The following is a 7,503-nucleotide window of genomic DNA, read 5'->3' as shown; positions in this document are numbered from 1 at the left end:
TTGATATAATGATGTATAAAGGAGTATATATGATAAGAGACAATTTTGGCCCCCTAAAAATCAACATTTTAAAATGACATTCAAATATGTTTAATTGATATTTATTCTGTAGAAGAGATTATATTAGAAATATTTCCAATATATTTTTCACATTTATATGCACTCACTAGCTGTAAATGGCATGAGAAATAATGTTATTTTTGCTATCTAACAAAAAAGCAATAAATATGCCTTTTTCTTGATGTTTTTTCTTATGGGAAACATAGAGCGCAGTGTAGAACATACATAATTTTTCTGTCACTAATAAGTATTGGATAAATACATCTTTGGTAAAAATATAAATCTTGTTCTGGGCTGCGCTCTATATTTTCTGGAAGAAAAACTGCTTGAAAATAAGCAGTTTTATACAAAATATGCTAAAATGGCGGGAAAACGTTATTTTTATGTCATATTTCTAAAATAACAACATTTTGATCAAAATGAAAATAACCAATAAAGGTCGCATATATAGCTTTTAAAGCTACATATAAAGTAAAATTAAGATATTCATTTTAAGGGGCCAATTGAGACACTTACCATATATCGCTCTTTATTTTGTCTGTTATATATAAATATTGATTTGAATATACAAACTTGGACATCTTCTATAACTTATAAGTAATAAGTTTTAAATTGATTTCAGATAATTTAAATAATAAATGTGTTTTAAATATTAAATTATCAATGATTATATATTGTGCGAGGAAGGAAACTGATTTTTTTTCTCTGTTTTTCAGATGACAATCATAGCTGTCTGTTCAAAAGATTAAGGTCATATTTTTGTACTATAAATAGATAGAGTATATCAAAGGACAGTGAATAGAGTATTTTTACGGGGTCAAGACTCTGTTTCATGTTTTATCTTTTTTTCTGCCATATCAGTCTATTAAATATGAGAATGATCAAAACAGAGATATAGTTGATATATTCATTTATGTTAGAGACAGAGATTCATTGTAATGTATCCATGAATGACATGTTTTTTGTTTGCAGTGCATGAATGCATTTACTCTTTTGACTGTGAGCCCATGTTAAGTAGCTTTTTGTTTGACAGAAAGAAAAAAAATTGAAGTCATTTGTATCCTTCAAGTATTTTGACCAGATATTGTTAACTCACAAAAATATACTGGTATAAATCTGGGTCATCATTTCTCATTTTTGAGGCATTCTTTGTCATTGATTAGAATGCTATAATACAGGGTAGATCAGAAAACAATACGAATGGTTGTAGCAGATTAAAAAGCAGAATTAAATATTTGTTAGTGTGAATGTTAATAAATGTATTTGTTAGGTATTTGTCCCTATTTCAAACAAGGGACTGACTCTCAGTTGTTGAAATGCTGTTATTTTTAAATGATGATAATTTTGTAAGAATTTAGCAAATGGTATGATTGAATGCTGAAATAACTCTTATGGTAAGGCATTGTATACTTATAATTGTACGTTTGTGTGCAAAGAGCTGATAACTCTTGCAACACAGAGTATGATAGTTGTTAGTGAAAAATTACAAACTTAAAAACCAAAGAATTGAGGTAATGATCCTGAATGCATGTTTTTATGTGACTTAATTAAGGAGACTTGATTATGACTTAATTAAGGAGACTTAGTTAATTAACTGCCATATCTCATCTAGAGTGTAGTGTTGATGAAGTTGTTACATTTGTTTCAGTGTTATTACATTAATATTACAATATCATTACATTGCTATTAAAATCAACAGTGAGGTTGTTACACGGCTTTTTTTATTTAACGAATGAAGTGTGTGGTAGATTTTTTTTTTTGTTCAGATTGTGAGATTTAAATGAAATTATTGCAAGACTGGCAACATTCTTAATTTATTTCACATCCTAGGCCATTTTCTTGTAGTTTTCCTTCCATCCAGTGCGATTTTTATTTCTCTTTTTTTTTGTAATAAAATTATTGCTAAGGATTGTTTTGATTGTTATACTGCCTTGTGTTTGAAGGTTGATATAAATTGGGTTTTCTCATCAAACGATCACATATAATTATTGATTTCAGCCATATGTAAATTTAAAACAAGATGAGTATGTGAAATACTGATGCCTCTGTATGTCAGTTTTTGACAAAAGTTTCTCAAGTGCAACTCTAACTCCAAGGTCAAGGGAATAATATTATAACCCAAAGAAAGAAATGTAGGTCAAATTCCAAGGTCAAGGGTTATATTAAAGTTACCTTTAAATTAAAGGGGTGGTCTTGTCATGCGAAATACATGTACACTTATGAATTATGAATTATTAAAGCACTAGTAGCAACTGTTCAGAAGTTATGGCCAAGGTTAAAGTTTTCTAAAGTAGGTCAAACTCCAACATAAAGGCCAGAATGGTTGGTATCCGAAGGCACCTTTTCACATAGAATACACCTGTGAAATATGAAGGTCTTAGTACTAACTGTTCAAAAGTTATGTCCAAAGTTGGCCAAACTCAAAGGTCAAGGTCAAAACTATTTATATCCATTGAAAGATCTTATCACAATAAATACTCAAGTGAAGTATGAATGCCCAGGTCCAACTGTACAAAATTAATGGCCAAGGATAAAGTATGGTAAAATTTTGCAAAACTGGGTCAGATGTCAAGATCAGAGGTCATATATGTTGGTACACAGATAAAGGCATTGTAAGAAAAAAAAACGTGAAATATGAGAGCTAAATCTAGCTCCAACCAATCCAATCAAACATTATGAGATAACACAAAGAAAGACAGATGGACAGTTAGTGCAAAAACTTGATAACCCCGAATCTTTGATTACGGGGACTTGAAAAAATACTTACAGTGTTTTTAGCTCACCTCAACGAAGTTGGGGGAGCTTATGTGATACCCTCGGCGTAGGCGTCGGCGTCCCATGGTAAGGTTAAGTTGTTTGGAGCAGTTTTCTTTTTAGGTACTTCTATGTATACTATGTTAATTAGTCATGCATGGAAGATGTTTCTAGTGTGTTTCATTGTACCAGTCAAAGTTTCAGATGCTGCAATTTCAGCAAAGGAATGACCAAGTTAATGTTTTCGGAGCAAGTTAACATTTTTGTTGCAGTTTGGTATAGGTCTCATTTCTGAGTAACTATAAGCCCTATGTTGACCAAACTTGCATGGATGATACCTCTAAGGATACACACTACCAGGCTTGCTTGGATGCTGAATCTGACCTACATTTTCTGAATGAGTGAACAGGTTAATGTTTTTGGTGCAGGTCTCATTTCCAAGTAACTATAAGTACTATAAGGTACAAACTTTTATGGATGATACATCTAAGGATGCATACTTTCAGACTTGCTTCGGATGCTGAATCTGACCTACATTTTCTGGATGAATGAACATGTTAAAGTTTCTTGTGCAGGATTCATTTCCAAGTTACTATGAGCCCTATAATGACTAAACTTGCATTGATGATACATCTTAGGATGCATATTACCAGACTTGCTTCAGATGCTGAATCTGACCTACATTTTCCAGATGAGTGAACAGGTTAAAGTTTTTGGTGCAGGATTCATTTCCAAGTAACTTTGAGCTCTTTAATAACCAAACTTGCATGGATTATACATCTAAGGGTGCATTCTACCAGGCTGGCTTCGGATGCTGAATCTGACCTACATTTTTTTGATTAGTGAAGGTTAGTTTTTTATACAGGTTTCATTTCCAAGTAACTATGAGCCCTATGTTGAGCAAACTTGCATGGATGATACATCTTAGGATGCACACTAATGAACTTGCTTCAGATGCTGAATTAGACAAAGATTTTCCAGATAATGGACCTGGTAAAAGTTATGGGTGCAGGTCTATTACCAAGAAATAAAAAGGCTTACATAAAACAAACTTGCACAGATGATGCATCAAGGGATGAAAACTCCCAGACTTGCTTCAGATGCTGGATTTTAATTATGTTTTCATGATGAAGAACTAGTTTGAAGTTTTTATATAGGTCTATTCCAAAATATCAGATCAAAATTGCATAAATGTTGCATTTTTGGATGTACACTTTTTGTTGGTTAATTGTGTGACTTTGCCTTACTTCAAGACAACATTCGTTGAGGTGAGCTCTGTAATCTCTGATTACCTATGTTTGTATTTTTGAGGTCAATACGAAGACAAGAGATGTTAAATTTGTAAAACACTTATGCCTTCCTCCCCCAAATAATTGGAATTTTTGTAAGTCCAAGGGGTATAAATCTGTCCAAAATAGTCTGATCATACCCAAAACAGAAGTTGACCTAGATATTCTTATGATAAACTGTGCACCAAATTTCATTCCAATATGTGCAACCTCTGCGAAGAAAATGAACAGAAACTGCAAATTATTGGAATTTTTCTAAGTCAAAGGGGCATAACTCTGTCCAAAATAGTCCGATTATGCCCAAAACACATCTAGACCTAGATATTTTTATAATAAATCTGTATACCAAATTTCATTTCAATATGTGCAACCTCTGCGAAGAAAGTACGGAAACTGGTGGTGGACCAACAGCAGCAAAGCAATATGCCCTCCCTTCTTCGTAGAGGGCATACAAATCATCGTCTGACCCCTTGGATCCTTAAGTGGATTGGTGGAGTCCAAACCAGCAGAATTAAATATTCTCCCTGCGCCTGGATATCAAGATGTAAAACAGTTGGCATGATCATGCTTGATGAGCATTGAGCCTAGATCTACCGAAATTGGGAGTCTTCGGTTCTGGTGTGAGGGTGGCGCTCTGATGATCATGTATAGAGAAAATGAATTAATTCTTTCAATGTTTTTCAAATCAGATCATGATCGTTATAGAAAGAAGACAATCTAAGTGCATGGTTATGATGTGAAATATATGTTTCTTCCAAAATTGTGGAAATAATGCTGCCTGCTTCAGGGGTTCTCTTGTTAAGGAGATCTGTTGGCCAGATAGTGAAAAATGTATGAATTATATGACAATTTTTTCTGCATGCTTCTTAGTACTATGGATCCTGAGTCAAGGTTACGATGGAACTCTATTGGTAATATAGAGAAATTGTATATGAATTATTTGAAAGTTTTCCCTATGCTTCTATAGGTATATAACAGGCAAACTAAGTACACCGTTTTTATGAGCAAATGTGTTTTTACGAATTTGTGAAATTCAGGAGCCTTTGGACCGGGGTTCTGGTGCTGGATAGTGGCGGATCCAGGGATCTTGAAAAAAGGGGGTCTGGGTAGGGGCCGACAGCCACACCCCAAAGATAATTTATTCAATCTCATGTATATATATTATGGACACAAAGGGGGCGGGCCCCCTCTAAATCCGTCAGTGCTGGAGCAGTGCTCTATTGATCAAGAAGGGATGTAGGAGATTTTTTTTTATCAATTCTTTGAGAGAATTTATTCCCCTTTGATCATTAATCAAAGTAAATACTGTAAATGACAGGTACATTTATACAGAGTGTTAGTCAAGAATTTTTAATGCATCTACAAATGAGTGGTAAATTAATCAATAACAATTTTATAATACTATTTTGATTTGTACCATAAATATTAGATAACGAGCAGGAAATGATCCTTATAGTTTGATCTGAGGTACTAGTTTTATTTTGAAGTACTATATATGGATCATAAGATTAGAGTGGAATTAGTATCAAATGGAAGTGTAGGAGTATTGGCATATACGAGTATAGGCAAATAAAGAAATATATTTTTAGAGCTATTGCAGATTTCTAAAATAGCTAGGTTTTGTAGATTTCCTCATTTCTTTTGATTCCAAGCAACATACCGGTATACCGTCCTTCATCAGTTTATTTTTCTTTATAATATAATTATCAAATTGTCATTTTGTGGAACTTTTACAGGGTTGTTTCATACTCAGGTGACCGAAAAGAACCATAGACCTCTTACAACGGGGAGGGGGGGGGGTGCTTTCGTATATAAGAAAAGGATGTTTAGTTTCACATTGGAATATTTTTTCCCTATATACAGTATATATACTTGTGTCAGTCTAAACCAAACTTGCCATAAACCATGCGTGCGTGATCCAAGTTTCTAAGTTGAAAGGACCATGCCTTTTCCCAACAGAATATGAAAATATAGATGATAAGGGAAAAAACTGAAGATGTGACATCCTCCAATGTGGTACATAATAGCTTCTTAATTTATTTCGTGACAGAGTTCTTTGGGGTCATTTAATAATTAGAGAGAGAGAAGGGATAAAAAGATAGAAACAGTACATCAATATTATCGTAATATCATGCTCTGAGGCTTAGTGTATTGTTGGGAGTGATGATAGTTAATCAAAACATAAAAAGTGGGTTCAACATAACTTTACCCCCCCCCCCCCGTTTTAAAATGCAACTGTTTCTTTTGCAACGCAGTTTTCATGTGGAAACTTAAGAAAAAATATCATAGCCTTTTAAATTCATGCTTATAAATACAACTAACATAAATTCGATTGTAGAAATGTGATAGCTGCAGATTTTCTACACATTTATGGATATTTTATACTATGCGGGTTACTTAAACCCTTATTTTGTTGAATAAATGGTTCAATTCATATATATATAAAAAAAAGTTTATTTCTATCTGTATTTATTTAAAGTGTTATCTACCGGTATATATACCGGCTGTGATGGAACAGAAATTATAGATATAAAATATACCATGTCATAAAGATTATTTTTCGAATGAACATAAACATTAAGAATTAGTTCTTAAAATTATTTCAGATGCTCCAAACTATCACTCAAATCAACTTCACACTCAGACATATATAAACGGGATGTGACAGGGCTGGGGTGGGGTGATGCGTAGTTAGCCCCCCTTTTAAACCGGGTGAACATTTAATTTTTCCGATAGAACTACTGTCCCCACTTTTTTTGGAAATCGCTGCTAGGTGTTTGACATTTAATTTTCCTACATCGAAATTATCGGGCTTCATGTCCAGCAAAACAACAGGTAAAAGGAATCAATATTGCTTAATTCAACATTTCTATAAAACTTTCTGTTTTCTTATAAATTTAATAATATATTATAATTCTCTTTATTGCATAATGCACCCATATGGGTCAAGCAATACAATCCATCATAAAAAACAAAACAAAAGAAAACAATGAATTATATATACAATTGACGTATAGAAATTTATTTCCTAAATGTTACACCGATGTGGACCTTTTATTTCTGAATTCTAATGATTGTTTTACAAAAGTGCAAACAACAGGTATAACTTCAAGTTTTGCACAAAGTATATATTCAAGTTTCTGTGCAGGTGATTTAAGGTAGAATGAGGAACAATTTTTATCTAACATAGATCTTACAAGTATATTCCAATAATAATTTGTGGACAATTAAAGTAAATCTCAAAAAATATAGAAGGGAATGTTATAAAAGTGAAACGTAAGTGTACGTTTATTTGCTAAATTTACACAGATTGACATTTGCTGTTCTTTCATTATTTTTAAATTGTATCAATTATTCCCATGCTTAAAAACTAAAAATGTTAATATTTTATGTTCAAGAC

The sequence above is a fragment of the Saccostrea cucullata genome, unplaced genomic scaffold, assembly GCF_032062105.1.
Source record: "Saccostrea cucullata isolate Sc308-1 unplaced genomic scaffold, CSIRO_AGI_Scuc_v1 ctg944, whole genome shotgun sequence".
NCBI lineage: Eukaryota > Metazoa > Mollusca > Bivalvia > Ostreida > Ostreidae > Saccostrea > Saccostrea cuccullata.
The sequence above is the reverse complement of the archived record's forward strand: the minus strand, read 5'-3'. Positions refer to the sequence as shown.